The following is an 18,136-nucleotide window of genomic DNA, read 5'->3' as shown; positions in this document are numbered from 1 at the left end:
CCTGCTTTGCCTGTTCAGATTTCCTACCTTATTCATAAGAATTATCTCTGCCAGGCAAGGTGCACACTACTTATAATTAATTTCATTAATTAAAAGTAATTTCATCCTAAATTAGCTTCCTCTAGGAAGGAAGTGGGAGAAGAACCAACTTTCTGGTGACCTGCAGACTATTACTATGACATGGGTCCTACTAACACTCTTTTTTACAAATCGGGAAACATGACTAAGGACAAAAGTTAAGCACGCGAGGGACGCAGTGTTTGAGGCAGACTTTGATGGCAGGTCTGTCTGAAGGAGTCTGCCCATGATCTTCCCTTCTGTTTGCTCTGCCTTTCAGCTTCTCAGGTTTACTCAAGAGCTGGCCTTCGGAGTAGAGTTCTCAGATAGCCACTGTTGAACTAACGAAGACCGTTTTCTGCCACTGGACGGAACGAGGATTTTAGTCAGTTACGAGGAGTTTGGTTGTATTCTCGCGTTTCCAGCGGTGACTAAGTTAAGAAGCCATAGCCACTCGGTGACAGAGGCTACTCGCTCTGCCCGCTTGAAATGCTCCAGGTAGATTAATTTTTGAAAGATGATTCACCTTCCCTTTCCTGTTTTGATAGAACACGGAGACGGAACCGTTCCTGTCAATAAAAGGCTCGAGTTTCCACCTCGCAAATTCGCGCTGTGCTGACAGTCTAATTGGCTGACGCGCAGGTGGGATTTCCTGTCGCCATTTTAAGGAAACACACTCTCCGCAAGGAAGTGCCCAGTCAGTTCAAAGGGGGCTGTGCCTGGAACAAAGAGTGAGGAAGAGAAAGGGAAACGGGCCCAGCTGTTCCAGGTCCCTCCACCTGCGCCCTCGCTCCCCGCTGGCCCCCGACTTGGAGCGCCGGGCTCCCTGAACCCCGACGCGCCGAGCCCGGAGCGGAATCACGTGGGGTCTCCCCGCCGGGCCAGAGTGCGCCCGCAGTTCAGCAAAACCACCCAATCCCCCAAACAGAGCCCCCCAGAACAGATCTCGGGGAGGGCTGGCGAGGTCTGCGGGTGCTGGATCCGGAAGAGAGGAGGTGCCTCCCACTGCGGGTTGCGGACAAAGGGTTTCCAGAGGTGCCGCGTTCCCCGCCGACCCCGGCCATTTCGGCGCCTTCCCGGGGGAGCCGACACGCTGCTCCCTCTATACCCGCGGCTCCTGCGCCGCTAGCGGCTCGCGGGGCTGCGCGCCGACCAGCCACTCCCACGGCCATCTTCACGCGGCGCCCTTCCCACAATGCAGCTCCCCTCGCTCCCGCGCCGCGGCCCGGCCCTGGCGCTGACCCCAAAAGCGCCCCCCAGTCCCGCAGGGCGCAGCCCGCCTATCCTCCTTCCGCGCCCTCCAAGCCGCCCCCACCTCCTCCATCCCCGAGGGCTCTCCAGCCGCCGCCGCAGCTGGGCTCTGGGCTCGCTGCCAGGCCCCAGCGGGGCGTGGGGCAGGTGTCCAGGCTGCGCGCAGCCTCTGCTCCCGGTGCCACTGCCGGCGCGCCCCGCACACGCACTCCCCGCAACCCCTCCCTCACTCCTCCCTTCCTCCCGGGTGCTCAGCCTCCGCCGGCCGCGGTCGCTGCATCCTCGGCGGGCGGCGACAAGGAGGCAGCAAGGGGCGGCCGCCGGCAGAGGCACCATGTGACGGGCACCGCTGAGTGACACGCAGCTTCGGTTAAAGAGCGGGCGTGCAGGAGGGGAGGCGACGGCACGCTGGATGCGGAGGAATAGCCTGACTTTCCCAGCTAAACCGTCACGAGCCATGGATGCACAGGGGCGACGCGCCCCCCAGTAGGAGAATGACTGCGATTCGAGACCCTCGGCGGCCGAGCATGTGGATGTAAGTGCGAGGCTGGCGAGCACCGTGTGGGTGGGGGTTGGTGGTGGGGGGAGATTCTGATGCAATCGGCCCCGAAAGGAGGAGGAGAGACAGGAGAGCGCGGGCTGGGGCAGCCACGCCGCCCCGCCTGAAGGTCGCCGCCCTTCACCTTCCTCGGAAATCCGCCACGCCACGCTGAGCCTCCCCGCCCAGACCTCACTGACGGAGGCCACCTTTCCTCCGCTGAGGCAGCCAGGCCTTGACACAAAGGACATCGCACGGCCGGGGGAAAATCCCGGAAGGGCGGATACCTTGACGTCTCCTTTTGCCACTTTTCCTTTATTGCCCGAGGTAAGGTGATTTCGCGTTCCCGGGGAGAGCTGAGGGAGCGGCGGCGGGGAGGAAAGGGATGTTTTAGATGTGAGAGGAGGCGGTAACGCAGAAGTCATCCATGCGGCGAGAAAGGAAGGAGTGCGCGGCTGTGCCGGATGCGTTCGGATTTTGCTTTTAGGAAAAGTCCAGATCCCCGGTTCTCCTGACCGCCCACGACAGTGTAAGGAGGTGCCGGAGCCCCTTATTTCACCTTTGCATGGGCTCTGGCTTACTTTTGGAGTCTGTTTTCTTAGGGGCAGATTGTGGCACCAGATCTGGTTCAATCATACGGGGGTTAGGGACCACGAGGGTCTGGAGAGCCCGGCCGAGGTGAGGGCGCGACCGCATACCCGAGGAGTGTTTGAATGCCGGGCAGTTGCGGGGAATTTCCTGTGTCCGCAGGGCCCCGAGGAGGGCATGTGATGTTCTCGGAACTGTGTGTGCGGCCGTCTGGGTCTCGGGGACTGGCCGCGGGTCGGGGAGCGGAGGCGCGGAGCCCGAGTAAACGGGAGCACGCTTGCCGGCCCTTCTCGAGCTCTGCCCCGCTCTCAGTATGAATAGGAGTGGGAGGATGCGGGCCGTGGGGTGGAGGTGGGGGGGGGGTGATTGCTAAAGGATGCTGGCAGTGACTCACTGCCCTTTCCCGCCCCAAAGAAGTTCTTTTCCAAATGAAGAAGGAGAGAAAGAGAAAAGTGCCGCTCTGAGGGCTGGGATCCGCTGGAGCTGGCGAACAAAAGGCCACCGCTTGCGCGGGGCGCGGGCGCGGACGGTCCTCGCCTGCACTCCCACCTCCTCCCTCCACCCCCGCATCTCGCTCGCTTCCCTAAACGTTGCCACAAAAGGCCTTTAACCTCGCCGCGGCCGTGCCCGGAGGAAAGTGCTCCTTCGCCCTGGTGCGCGTCCCCGCCCCCCACCGTAATCCGCCTCCCGGAGCATCGGGCTCCTCAGCACCCACTGGGACCTCCAGGTTATAGGGCTGCGTGGGCGCCGCTTCCCTGCGCAATCGCCCGGCCCTGGGTTTGGGCTGAACTGTAGTCAGAGAAGGTACAAGTGCATATGGCGGCAAAAGGAATTTCGCGGTAAGCGCGTCACGGAGTTTCGGGTGCCTTTCACAGGCTGTCTTCGGCTTAGGAAGGTGGTGCTACAATTTTGAGAGTCCTTTGTGTCTCACTCTGCGGCGCGGACCCGGCCGGTGTTCATTGCACTGGTTCTACGGTGAAAACCTAACTGCCACCAGGATCACATACTTTCGCATACGAATCCCTGGTGATGTATTTCATGAGTGAAAAAAAACCCGAGAGCTAGGAAACAGGATTTATTTGCATTTGGAAAGGAATCCGACATCTCTGCCGTGGGTTTAAAATTTTTTAATATAAGGGGGAGGAGAGAATAAATTTATGGTTTGCAGGCTGCTGGGTCCAACAAGGCTGTAATTTGTCACCTTGATAGAAGAAACTGTGCAGCAACTCGTGCTTCTTCTGACGTCAGAAGGACAACTGAAATAAAACCTGAGCCAGGCGGCTGGCTGGCCTCATTGTTAAATATCTCTCGCTGGGTGGGTATTCCTGAAATCTATGCAAAACAGCCAAGTCAGGGCTCTGATCCATGGTGGGCCCCCTGGATTTGCGTTTGGACCCCAATCTCAAAATGGCTTTACCTTTCAGAGTTAATTCAGTTCTCAGTATGTCGCCTTAGGCATCGAGAAACTCACCTAGTTTGCCTCGAGGTCTTAACCTTGATGACGTTTATTAACTTTTTTTTCCCCTCCAACATATTCAATGAGTTTTTCCTACTGAGGGTTTATGTGGCAGTTAGCAACTAGCAAGAATAAGTTCCTGCTTCTGTGAGACTTCCATTCTCCTGGAGGAAACAGACAATAAATGTACCTATAAATGAATTTTGGAGATTTGTTCCAGCAATGAAGAAATAAAACAGGATCATGTGATGGGGGAGGGTGCTTGAGACAGATGACTCTCTAGGAGGGCCTGTGTGAGAGGGGACATTTGTCCTGAGACTAAGAGGCCAGGAACCTGGTTATTGCTAGGCTGTCTTTTCCTCCCTCTGGGTGATACTTGAGGGCAAAGACCAGGCTAATTCATTATTGTTCCCCTAATGCCCAGCACAAAGTAGCTGCTTAATAAATGCCTGTTGCATTGAGACCTTGGCCAAAACATCTTGTTCAGCACTTTGTGCCACTGTTGACCCTCCCTTTCTTTCTGTATCTCATTATTTGTTCCCCTGTTAAGTTGAAACGTCAGAGTCTTTTTCTACTCTGCTTCTCCTTCTCTTCTACCTTCTCTCCGCTTCTAAGCAGTTACCAGGTGCTACACATGCTCCACAAATCTGTTTTTTCATCTCCATTCCCACTGCCCGTGTTCAGGTCTCTGTTATCTGCCCTAGACAGGGCAATTGCAGCGGTCGGTTGGGATACAAGAACGATGAAATGGACATGGAGGTGCGCCGAAGAAACCAGCACTCAGGGGAGCAGATGCAAGCACAGTGCGTGGTGAAGAGTGAAGTATCTGGCAAAGGAGGTGTGACGGGCTTCTAGCTGATCTCCGTACCAAGCTGTGCTCCCCTAATTCAATCTCGACACTTCCATGGGATCTATATGTTTAAAACTCATTTTTAAAACTCATCTTGCTTCTGAAAACCTTCAGTGGGTTCCAGTTGCCTACAATTAAAGTCTAAATTCCTTAGCGGGGCACTCGGGACCCTCCACAATCCTCACCTCTTTCTCCCAGTTCACCCTATACCCTTCCTTTCACTTTTCTGCCTCAATATGGATGTTGTTTCCAAACTGGAATGCCTACTGAAATGCTATGTATTTGTGAAGGCTTAGCCCAAATGCCACTTTTCTACCTCATCGAATGTGTCCACTGATCACCTCACCTTTTCATAAAGATTTATCTTTCACTTTTTGCACCATCATCAGTCCAGGCGATGGAAGGTGGAGGATAAGGACATACACTTTGAATCAGTGCCAGGTCTCAACTTATCAGTCTGGGGACCTTGAGCAAGTTTGGTTTTTTTTTAGCATTTCTGAGCCTCATTTATTTCCCCCCCATTTGTTAAACGTGGTGGTAGTGGTATGATGAGTTATTCAGAAGGTTTAATGAGGATAATGGATGTGCAGTGCTTGGCACAGTGTTATTGGTCCATATATATTGAATTAAAAGGGACTTCAGGTTTCTCATCTATCAGAGGAGATGGGGGAAGCTGATGAGGAAAGTTCCCCTTACCTCTAATATTCAATGAATATTTAATCATTTGAAAATACTCTGAAAATAATACCTTAATGGAAACTACCTGAATGTTCTCAGTCCCTGGGAGAATGTGCACCTATGAAAGGTGGTGTGCAGGTTCGTGGAAGGAAGCACATTCCAAATAGCGTCATAGGTTTCACAGAAGGACACCTTAGAAACACCCTAAATCGAGTCTTTTAAAAACAGTGAGGCGGATGGACCTAGAGTCTGTCATACAGAGTGAAGTAAGTCAGAAAGAGAAAAACAAATACCGTGTGCTAACACATATATATGGAATCTAAAAAAAAAAAAAAAGGTTCTGATGAACCTAGGGGCAGGACAGGAATAAAGACACAGACACAGAGAGTGGACTTGAGGACACGGGGAGGGGGAAGGGTAAGCTGGGACGCAGTGAGAGAGTGGCATGGACATATATACACTACCAAATGTGAAATAGATAGCTAGTGGGAAGCAGCCGCATAGCACAGGGAGATCAGCTCGGTGCTTTGTGACCACCTAGAGGGGTGGGATAGGGAGGGTGGGAGGGAGACGCAAGAGGGAGGGGATATGGGGATATATGTTTATGTATAGCTGATTCACTTTGTTATACAGCAAAAACTAACAACACTGTAAAGCAATTGTACTCCAATAAAGATGTTAAAAATAAATAAATAATAAAAAATAAATAAAATAAGGGAAGGGTTAAGTATGATAAGGAAAAAAAAACATTGTTACACTTATTTCTGGAAGTTGATCGCATTTTATTCATTGGTTTTTCTACTCACCTCCTGTGTGTTAGGGTTACTACTAAGCATAAAGGAATTCAGTGATAGGGAAACACCATGGTTTGGAGAAACTGCAAGCAGCCATGTTGCAGTCAAGGAACTCCGCCTCAGGTGAAGCTACAGTGTGTCTTTGCCAATAACTAGCTGGGTCCACTGGGGCAACTCAGTTAACATTTTTTTTTTCTTGCTGTACGCGGGCCTCTCACTGTTGTGGCCTCTCCTGTTGCGGAGCACAGGCTCCGGATGCACAGGCTCAGCAGCCATGGCTCACGGGCCCAGCCGCTCCGCGGCATGTGGGATCTTACCGGACCGGGGCACGAAGCCATGTCCCCTGCATCAGCAGGCGGACTCTCAACCACTGCGCCACCAGGGGAGCCCCAGTTAACATTTTTAATGCCTCGTTTTCTCATCTGTCCAATGCTGATGATAGTGTCCAGGCTGCCAAACTCACAGAGTTGTGAAGGTACAATGAGAACAGAGGTGAGGACATCCTTGAACAAGTTAAAAGAACTCAAGATGATAGTCGTCTGGAGTTAAACACACTGCTAATCTGCAGTTTTAGGAGATGGGTAGAGATGAACGATTCTCAACGTGAGCTTCACATCAGACTCACCTAGAGTCTTTTAAAAGCTACCAATGCCCAGACTCCATTTCCAGAGATTCAGATTTAGTCATCCTGCGGCAGAGCCCAGACAGGAATTTTTTAAAAAAACAAACAAAAAAAACAACAGGGATAATTCTCATACACAGTGGTTTAGATTTAAAAGCAAGCAAAACAAAAGCAGAAATTAAATGAAGACATCCATATATTGTTTGATAAAGTCTTGGTAATGTGAAATTACGAGCTTGACTGGCTTTCCCCCTGACTTGGCAAAGCTCACCAGTTGTTGACATCTTGGAGTCACAGCCTCAGGTTACAGTCTATAACCTGAATTTTCCCAGGCGTAGAAGCCCATCCAGTGATACAGCCAGGGCCAAATAAAGATTTAATGTGTGGGTCTCAGTTTCCATCTCTTAGGAATGACGAAGATGATTGGAAAAGAAAGAGACAATGGAAAGGAAAAGGAAAGGGAGAGGTTATGGCCCAAGGTCTGGGAGGGGGAGGCTCTGAGTGGGAGAGCAGCAGGACAGAGCACAGGGGAAAAGCTGGGCTTGGTTTATTGAACTGGTTTTGTATATGTTGCAAACTGGTGGCTATAGAACCAAATGAAACCTGTGGGTAGATTTTGTGGGACCTCCATGTTCTCTTAAAATTGTTTGGAATTAGTTGTCAGCATTTAAGTACAGTATCAGAATTTCACTTAAAACCTGGATTTCTGGCATTTCTTGAAAAGAAACCAAAAGATCTGTCTTACTTTTACTGAAATAGATGAGACACATGTTCTCCAGTTTCTTGTGCCCAGTCTGCTTTGCTCATTCAGCTTACCAGCTTGGGCTCCTGCTGCATTTCTTTTTAAACCCTTAGTATTGGGTTAGCCAAAAAGTTTGTTCGGGTTTTTCCATACTCATCTTTCGGAAAAACCTGAATGAACTTTTTGGCCAATCCAATGTAATCTGTAGATCTTAATGTTGGCAGCACATTAGAATCCCCTACAGAGCATTTAAAATATCCATGCTTAGATTCCATCCTAGACCAATTGAATCAGAAACTGGTGTGCGTTAGGGGGGCAGATTATCACTGTTATTTTTCTAAAGCTCCCAAGTTGATTCCTGTGTGTAGTCAGAACTGAATACTCCTAGTCTAAGTCACCTATTCAAAAGACTTGTCCACAAGCCCATCTTCTTATCTCTGAAATGAAAGTGATTCATTAAGAAACAGTCTACAGAATCATAAATTCAGAGGATTTTAGAACTGGGAGAGATCTTTGAGAGTGCATCAGTTAATCTGAACTTCAGATTCCATCTAAGACAAAGGTCCAAAGAGAAGAAAAAACTTGTTCAAGGTCCATAACATCATTTGGTATTTAGTTATAGTGTGTTTTATTATATTTTCTCTTTTCAAATAAAGGCATATTTTTTCATGTTTATATTTATAAATGAACCTCCTTACATGCAGTTTGAAAGCACTTTGTGGTGCTTTCACATTGTCATTATTTCTGTTTTTCCTAGAGTATTTTGTTGGAAGTTAGCTGTCATAATAGCTAGGACTTAAAAAAAATAAACTCCTGTTCATTGTTTTCAGTTCAATAGTAATCCTTGATCACAGATATGACTATAGCAAAAACATACATGTGCAAAGAAAAAGAATTTCTCAAAGGCTATAATATGCCAAGCTGTTTTTAAACTCTGTATGTAATTATTTAAATCCATGAATTTTCAGTTGATGAGAAAGATTTTTAATTTTGTGGTATTCATACTGCTCAAAGACACTCACTGTTTTAATTAAATTAAACTTTAGTTTTTGTAATGTAATATACAGTCTGTCCTCCTATATCCAGAGTCACAGATTAACTTCATTAACTTCTAGAGTTTATTAATATTTTCTGACTTTGAGAAATCAGAATAGTTTCCAAACATCTGAATATGGGTAGGTTAACTCCCCAACATCATAGGCTGGGCATGTTGATAACAGACATTTAAAAGATCATCTGGGTGAGTCAAAGATTTTAATGTAAAAAATAAAACTGATTTTAATGTAAAAAATAAAACTTTCTTCTTATAGAAGAAAACATGGGAGGGAACTTCTTGGGGGATAAGGAGTGAAGGAGGCTTTTTTCCCTGTAGACTCTTTTGTACTTTATGAATGTTGTACTATGTACGTGTATTACCTAGTCAAATATTTTCCAGCAAAATGAAATAGTTAAGTAAAAAAATAAAAATTAAGAAAATAAAAGATCATCTGGGAACCTGAACAGCCTTGTGGAGTGGTAGGAGCAGATGCTGGGATACTGTGAACAAGACAGGACGCAGGGGGCAGTCTGTCCAGGGAAGTAAGCAGCTCATCTCTGCCCCATGCAGAAATGCTCAGTCCTGATCCTCTGGTGAGCTTCCTTTAACAGGGGGCTTCTCACCCTCGGCACTCTCGGCCTCTGGGACCAGATAAGGCTTTGTTGTGGGCAGCCACCCTGTGCATTGTATGGTGTTTAGCAGCATCTCTCTCCACTAGAAGCCTGCGACACCCTCTCACTTGTAACAACAAAAAATGTCTCCAGGCATGGTCAGATGGGTGCCAAAATGGTCCCCAGACTGATTCACTTTGTTATAAAGCAGAAACTAATAAAAAAATATATATAAAAATAAAAAAAAATGAGAAAAAAAAAAAAAGAACCACTGCTTTAATACAACCCTTTCTCTGAACTTGTAGAAATCATGCCAAGAGTTCTCAAACATTCCAGGCATAGTGGCCAGGATGTTCATGATAAATACCTTCCATTCATATAGTACTCTACAGTTTTAAATGCACTTTCACGTAATTCTCACATGCCCGGATCAAATGTAAAAGAAATTAAGTGGCAGACTTAATGAAAACTGTGCTGTGGGGCTGTATGTGTTGCTTCCTTTAACTTCCCATTTTTGTTATGTTTTCCTGTGAAATTGTGTTTGTGAGGATTGCTGCTGTATTGTCTATAGACAGATTATCATAGCTTGCTTTTTCAATTTAGTCATCACCATTATTGTTAACATATTTACTATCACCGTGTGCTAGGGAGCTAAGAGGGCTGTGGTCCCTGTCCTCGAGAAGTTGAAAACGTATAATAATTAGGGAACTGGATAACTCCATAAGGAGATCATGAAAATATATAAGAACTCTTGCTATAAGCCAATGAGTAATCTATACAAAAGTGCTGTAAGAATTCATCACAGGTAAATGGTCAATCATGAGCTGGTCATTGGAGGAAGACCTCACAGAGAAGGTTGGCTTGAAATTAAAAAAAAAAAAAAAGAAAAAAAAAGCATGCAAGCCAGCAAGATGGGCTTTGAAAGAAATGTTGTACTTAAATGAGCATGAGCTTGATGGGAAAGGGGTTTGTGGGAAGTATGTTAGGACCAAGATGGTGGAAGCAAAGCAGGAAACTGCTTATAAGTAGATCCATCACAGGAATGGAAGGTTCAGAAGGAACATCGTGGGAGAGAAATTTAAAGAGAGAGGTAAGAGCAATCTGGGCCTTGAATTTGAGGTTCTAGGGATTCAGCTATTAGGAACAGTTATGATTGGCAAGGAGGGGGGAAGAGGAATGTGCAAGACATGGATTTTCAGGAAGAACCTGCATCTTCCTGAAGTGGGTCGGGCTCAGGTAGGCAGCACCGGGGGAAGCGACTGGCCAGGCTAGGACTGGGGAGCCGGAAGGAATGAGAGGAAGGAAGGGACGGTATGAAAGAATGTTGATAGGACCTGGGGACTGATTAGATATCCGGGTTCCATGTCTAAGTGAGGAGGGGAACGAACATTATCGTGAACAGAAATAGAAAAGCTGATGTGTGAGGTCGGGTGATGTGTTCAGTGAGGCACGTGGAGTTGGAGGTCATGGCAAACATCCACGTGGAGAGGTCCGGCGGGCAGCTGGGGTCTGAAAAGAATTTGTGGAAATTTTTCTGAGCAGGAGGGAACCTGAGAGATTGCCTCTCCCCTGCAGCCTTCTCAGTTGACAGAGGAAGAAACACATGCCATGTTAAGTGACGTGATCATTAGCAAGTAGTATTTATGAGGAAGATCCTATTTCAAAACGCAGAGGATTTCTAGTTTTGTAAAATGAAAAGGCCTGGGGGGAAAAAGATATGAAAGATGCCCTTGTGGGGTGAAGCCTGACACTTCAGGCTTGAAACTTACAAAATAAAGAGTTTGGAGTCTGCAGAGGAAGAGTGGAGGGAGAAGGGCTGCCCACACCGAGGGTGGGAGGAGGACAGGAGCTGGCAAAGGAGGCAGGAGGCAGCGTGTAGGAGGATGCGGCGAGGGGCAAGCTGGTGGAGGTCAGGAAACAGTGACCCTCCTGTGGAGGCAAGTGAAGGGATGAGGACCGAGAAAAGGCCACTTGCCTTGATTAGGAAGAGGTAGCAATAGTAGCAGGGACAGTCACCCTCGCTTACCAGAATCAGGCCGAGCATGGACCCATCATGGAGTCTTTATAAGGACTCTGTAAGGTGGGTACTACTTTATCTCCATTTTACAGATGAGGACACTGAGATAAAGAGAAGTTAACCTACTTGCCCAGGGTCAACACATCTCCTGAAGGGTGAAGCCCAGATTTGCCAGTGGATCCTGGGTTCAGGGGAGTGATGAGGACAGGGGCAAGTTGTTAAGACTGTTGGCAGTAAAGACAGGAGGGAGGGGTGATAGTTCAAGATTACTTTCCAGGTAGAAGGCTGAGCGTGATTGACAGAAGTCGGGGAAGCCAGTAGAGAGAAAGTGGGAGGCCCAGGCCTAGCAGAGCTGAGACATGAACACTGGATAAGTCATGAGTTTTGAGTAAGAAGAGAGAAAACACCTTTTCTTCTGAGAGTGCTTACTGAGTCCCAGCCTTTCACTACTGAAGGCCATTCCCCACCTCCCAAAGACCCCAGGTTTTCAAAGACTATCAATTTTAAGCTTTTATTTTAGTTGAAATATAACTGATATGGAATGCAACATCTGGATCTTAAGTATACTGTTCAGTGAGTTTTGACTACAACTTGAAAATAATTCACTTCCCACTTTTTTTACTCAAAGATGTATAACATTGCCAGTCAGAATCTAGGATTATCACATCAAGTTAAGGCAATCTTGCCAAAAGCAAGGACTCTTGACATTTTAATTAACCTGTTTAGCCTGTTTGAGGCCCTTTAAAATACAGTGAAGAGCCCGGTGAGCCAGGGACCTCAAGTGTGTAAATAGGCTCAGTTGGTTATGGGAAGAGATGGCAGGAAGACCAGGACCGTCATTGGCCTTACACCTAACACATTCTCAGAACCACTGACCTAGCGGTCATAATTGATTTTCAGGAGCTGAGCTGGGAGAGGTGTGATCTTATTCTTCAGAATAAAAAAAAAATAATAGTGATTCATAACAATTTTGAAATTAAGTGTGTGTGACTGGATATTTAAAGTCATAAAGGAATTCTTGTTACATTTTAGGTGTGATCATGATATGGTGATATTGTTTTAAAAATAGATCTGACCTTTTAGAGATATGTGCTGAAATAATTACAAATGATAGGATATCTGGGATCTTTTGTTAAATAATTCTATGTGATGGTGGGGGTAAAACTTCAACAAGCCTGGCCTGAAATGATCCTTGTTGAAGTTGCTACATGGGCGTTCATTATTCTATTCTGTCCACTTTTATATATGTTTAAAATTTCCATAATATAACATTTTAGAGGGAGGAAAAAATAAAGTTAATATCAGTCAGGGTTTAGCTGCATATTAACAGAGATCCTTCTGTGTATGTTAAGCAAAAGGGATTGAATATGGGGAATTAAGGCCTGTAAAATTGTTAGGAAAGATGGCAGACCAGGCTTTAGGCTGGGTGTCTAGGAAGAATCACCAGAACACCACCACTCAGCTGGCTTTAGGGGCAGCTCTTGTGCCTCCATCAGGAAGCCAGGAAGCCAGTTTCTCATTGAACATATGCTCCAGGAGCACATCACTTAGGCCAAATCTGATGATCAGGAATTCATAGCCACAGTTGTTGGCTCCAGTGCTGTCTGTAGCACTTGCTAGAATTGTACCAGCAAAATGGGTGCCTGGACCCCACCACTTTGCTCTCTGATTGGTAGAATCTAAATCTTCTCTAGACCCCTAGCTGCAAAGGAATGTGGGAAATGTAGTTTTCAACTCTCTATCCTCTAGATGCAGAACTGGACTAGAAAGAAGTGGGAACAAATATTGAGTGGGCCAATCCATCACACAGTGTCTTAGCGATTGAAATTGTATTTTTGTTTATTTATCCCCAAAAGTAATTTTGGACAATGTTTGAGTTATAGTATATTCTTTGGTTTGGTTTTCTCTCTACAATTTTTTAATCAGCTTTTGCTAAACCAGTATAACCTCTTATTACTCAAGAACATGTACCTTGCTCCCTTTGCTGTAGCTAGATTCATCTGAGTGGGTGTTCTGTGCACATTTGGCCTCCATGTCTTTGCCTGTGCTGTTTCCAGTGCAAGGAATGCTTTCCCTACCCCAGTCTAAATCCTACCTATTTTTAGACATAGTTCAAGTCCTCACTCTTTGTAAAACCTTACCTGATTTCTCCAGGCTCCAATTTCCTTCCTCCCTCCCTCCCTCCCTTCTTTCCTTCCTTACTTCCTTCTTTCCTTCCCTCCTTCCTTCCTGTATGTACATATGTATGTATGTATGTCTCTGAAATCTTTCTGGACTTATTCTTTGTTCTATTGTACAGTTTGGTCTCTATCATGCAAATGTTTTATGATATACTGTCACTTTATATGGGAAGGTCTTGCTTGTTTCAGTAGGTCGTATGCAATGTAAGACCAACGTAAGACCAAACCAGGTTTCTCTATGTATCCTCTCCTTTGATGCACATCACCATGAAGAGTAGAGAAGAAGTTTCTGTATTTTACATTGGTACTATTAGTAAAACGTACCAATAAGCATGGCAAGATAATAATGCTTCTTAAGAATACCTCACAAGATTGCAGTAAAGGATCAGAAATATTCTGTGCTGAGTAAACCATCATTTGTAACCTATTATAAATGTTGGGAGATAGTAATTGTGGTTGGGTTAACGTCAAGATCTTCACATGATGACCCCATTCGGTCTTTTAATTAACTGTATAGTCTGATAATTGCTTCAATCTTTCAGTGAAACTATAATTCTTTTGTTTCTTAAACTCAACCTGCACTTCCTGTGTCTTTGTTGTTGGCCGTGTTCTCCTTCATTGAAAAGTCTCAGCTCAGGGCCCATCTCCACCTGTCAGTCTCCTGTCCACCAGGCAGTGTGACTGTCTAGCAGTAGTAGGTTGGATGTCAATTTATGGCACAATCAAGCGGTTAAGGAGCATCTGCCATAATGGTGTAGACCCGTGTTTACGGACATAACTCAGGATAGGAGACCATATCTTGTTAAGTGAAAAAATATGTTTTAAAAACTCTATGGTATGATTTCCATTTTTGTAAATGTATACATATTTTTTAAAATTTTGTACTCATTCTTTTCATTTAACAGATATTTATCGCGTGCCTACTGTGTGCCAGGCACTATATCTATGTGTGTAGAAAAATCCTTGAAAGTTATACTCCAATATATATACAGTGATCATCTCTGCTTGCTGAGATAACAGGTGACTTTTTTCTTTTTATTTGTTCTTTCATTTGTAAGCTTGTATTTTCTAATTTTTCTACAAAGCCCTGTATTATTTATTAATAAGGAACTAATATACTTTTAAAAAGCACTTCTGTTCTTCAAAATGCATACTATGTAATATTACATGAAAAACAATAGACTAAAAACAGTCTAAAATTCCAATGTTAAATAAAAAAGAGAGAGGAGAGAGAGCTAGAGAGAAAGAAAGAAAAAGAAGAAAAGAAGGGAGGAAGCACATGAAACTCTAACAGCGGCCCATTTTGGGTGGTGGGGTTTCTTGTACAATATTCGCTCTAAAGATTCTACAGTGGGTATATATTAGCTTTAGAACCAGAAAATTTTTGTTTTCTTTTTTAAGAGCCAATTCAAATGTGATTTTTCTGTGAAGCTGCCTCAGATCCTTTTCAGACTTTAAAAATCCTTGCATCACCTAGCACTCAATAAGTATATAATAAATTGAATGGATAGTATTTCCTAAGTGTGGCCTCAACCTTAGTGACAGATGTCACTAACTTTTCAATTTTCCCCATTTTTCCAGTTTTTATTTTCAAGAATAAGTTAGATTTCAGATAGGTTATTTCACAACAATAAAAATTTATCCTAAATTAAAAAAAAAAAAAAGAAAAGGAGGTTACAATACAGAGAACACACAGAGAGACGAAAGACCATATGAGGACAGATCAAGAAGATAGCTATCTGTAAGCCAAGGAGAGAGGCCTCAGAAGAAATAAAACTCGCCATTACCTTAATCTTGGACTTCTGGAACTGTGAAAAAAATAAATTTCTCTTTAAGCCAAAGGCAAAAATGTATCCTATGTGATTATCTTAGTGCTGGCATTTGCCTAATACTGACATAATTTTAGTGGCCAGAACTTACTCTATTCTTTTTATTCTTTTCCTTTTTTGTCCATTGCACGTGTGTGTGTGTGTGTATGTATGTGTAGTATATATTTGTATTCACACACGGATATTGATATGAAAGTTTACATTCAAACAGTAGACTCCAGATCTGTTGTTAGTCAACATTTCCTCTCCTAAGAAATTTTTTGTCTAGTGCCCTGTTTCCTACAAGTTTTTAGAGAGAAAAGGACTCCTTATCCCAGATTGGAAACGCCATCCACTGAGTGAACTTTTTTTTCTTTTTTTTAAGATTTATTTTATTATTTATTTTATTATTTATTTATTTATTTAATTTATTTCTTTGGCTGTGTCGGGCCTTAGTTGCGGCACACGAGATCTTTGTTGAGGCATGTGGGACTCTTCGTTGTGGTGCGTGGGCGCCTCTCTAGTTGTGGCGTGCAGGCTTTCTCTTCTCTAGTTGTGGGGCACGGGTTCTAGAGCACGTGGGCTCTGTAGTTTGCGGCACGCAGGCTCTAGTTGAGGCACACGAGCTCAGTAGTTGTAGTGCGCAGGCTTAGTTGCCCCGTGGCTTGTGGGATCTTAGTTCCCTGACCAGGGATCGAACCCCTGTCCCCTGCACTGTAAGGCATATTCTTTACCACTGGACCACCAGGGAAGTCCCCACTGAGTGAACTTTCTAGCAGCCCTACGGTATCACTTTAGTAGCCTCTGAGGGAGTCATACAGGCAAGATCCAGTGTGCCAAGACTCCTAGGGGTTACCAAGCCCAGTCCATTTGTGCATCTTTCTTCAGAGGGGGCCGAGGGGTGACAAGGGGGTTTAACCTTTCTAATGTGCTTCAACTTTTGCAAAGTAAAGACAGGCTGTAAATGCTGCTGCTGTGTGAAGACACCAAAAGCAATTAGTCGTGGCCCAGGCTCCAGCACTACCACCCTAGCTGGAAGAATCAGCCCTGAGCTGCCAGGTTAGCCTTAGACCAGGAGTTCGGGGAGCTCCAGTCTCCCATCCTGGCTTCCTACTTTCCAGGAGAGGCCCTGCCCTGCAGGAAGGGTGAGGCTCCTGGAATCTGAGGTATTAGACACTATTTATCTTGTGTAAGCTGTAAAGGATCCTGGAACCAGGGAAGATTCATTCTAGACAGGAGATGGTGTGAATGGAAAGGAGTAAGGTGGGGCCTAGCTGTGGGGAAGAGAAGAAGGAAATTCTTTTTTTTCTTTTTTTAACATCTTTATTGGAGTATCATTGCTTTACAATGGTGTGTTAGTTTCTGCTTTATAACAAAGTGAATCAGTTATACATATACATATGTTCCCATATCTCCTCCCTCTTGCATCTCCCTCCCACCCTCCCTATCCTACCCCTCTAGGTGGTCACAAAGCACGGAACTGATCTCCCTGTGCTATGCGGCTGCTTCCCACTAGCTATCTATTTTACATTTGGTAGTGTATATATGTCCATGCTACTCTCTCACTTTGTCACAGCTTACCCTTACCCCTCCCTGTGTCCTCAAGTCCATTCTCTAGTAGGTCTGCGTCTTTATTCCCATCTTGACCCTAGGTTGAGAGGAAGGAAATTCTTAAAGAAGTATCATTCTAGGGTACTCTCTAGGGGTCCTGAAAATATTACCAGTTAGCAAAATGCTTCTTCGGATATACTAGGGTGCTTAGATGGGCACATTGGAGCTTTGACTCTTAACTAGGTTACAGTTATCTTATGGAATTCAGGATCAGACAAAATATCAAAACATCATCCAAGGTGGATCATCCATTGGAGGTTAAAAAAAAAATCTCGCTGACATTCTGCTTCATTCCATGATCCCCATCGCCTCACTGAGATTATCTCAGTGAGACTCCTATACCTTTCCAGGCCTTACTTTTGAAGTTGCATTTACCTCTTAAAAGGGTTCCTGGACCCATTTCCAATGTGTGTGTATGTAGGCTTCCCCACACCACCAATCGTCACCTCAGTTCTGACATTGTCCACCGGTAGATAGAATGAGGTTCTATGGGTCAAGGGCTGCATGCCACAGGCTGCCCTTCACTTCAGACACCAGTCACAAGCCCAGGGTATTGCCTTTGCTCCTGACTGACTGGCCATAAATCAGAGATTTCCATGACCCCCACCGTGGGTTCCATTAATTTGCCAGAACAGCTCACAGAACTCAGGAAAACCCATTTACTCACTAGGTTACCAATTTATTCCAAAAGATAGCAGAGGATACAAATCAACAGCCAGATGTAGAGATACGTAGGGCGAGGTCTTCAACACAGGAGCTTCGGTCCTTGTGGAGCTTGGTGCGTAGTACGTGGTGGAGTTCTGGGTCCCTAGTATGGATATTCTTTGAACCTCCTCCTTTTTTTGCTTTTTATGGAGGCTTCGTAACATAGGCATGATTGATGAACTCATTGGCCGCTAGTGACTGATTCAAGCTCTGGCCTGTCTCCTCTCCCCGGAAATCACGGGGTGGGACTGAAAATTCCAACCCTCTAATCACATGTTTGGCTCCACTGGCAACCAGCCCCCATCCGTAGGTGCTTTCCCAAAGTCACCTCATTAATATACCTAAAGACATTTATCACTCTCAACACTTAGGAAATTCTAAGGGTCTGGGGAGCTGTGAACCAGAAATAGGAACAAAGACCAAATATGTGTTCTTTATAATAAATCATAGTACCATACCTCTGTTGCCACCTGCTTTTTGATTTGTGATGCTGTGTGTCTGAAACTCTTTACCCCCTTATATATTATTGGTGACCACTCAGAAATTTAAATCACAGTCATCCATGTGGGAGAAATTGTGAACTCCGCGAGTC

At 45.3% G+C, this 18,136-nt stretch overlaps 1 protein-coding gene across 4 annotated transcripts in view; it reads left to right on the top strand.

Annotated features, from left to right (window-relative positions):
- The first annotated feature begins 1,495 nt into the window (after positions 1-1,495).
- The window catches only part of SLC38A1 (solute carrier family 38 member 1), a 71,310-nt gene continuing 54,669 nt past the window's right edge, over positions 1,496-18,136 (top strand). Inside the window, exons 1-3 of one of the 4 annotated variants that reach the window (XM_082635390.1) lie at positions 1,864-2,173; positions 4,595-4,728; positions 14,326-14,440. The gene's annotated coding sequence lies outside the window, so the exon portion shown is untranslated. Of the gene's footprint in view, positions 1,844-1,863; positions 2,174-4,594; positions 4,729-14,325; positions 14,441-18,136 lie in introns of those variants that run through there. The other 3 variants (XM_082635391.1, XM_082635389.1, XM_082635392.1) reach the window with 3 other exon arrangements.

This window comes from Mesoplodon mirus (genome assembly GCF_964341445.2).
Source record: "Mesoplodon mirus genome assembly, chromosome: 11".
NCBI classification, from domain to species: Eukaryota; Metazoa; Chordata; class Mammalia; order Artiodactyla; family Ziphiidae; genus Mesoplodon; species Mesoplodon mirus.
Note: the sequence above shows the minus strand (reverse complement) of the source record. Positions and strands in the feature narration are given on the sequence as shown.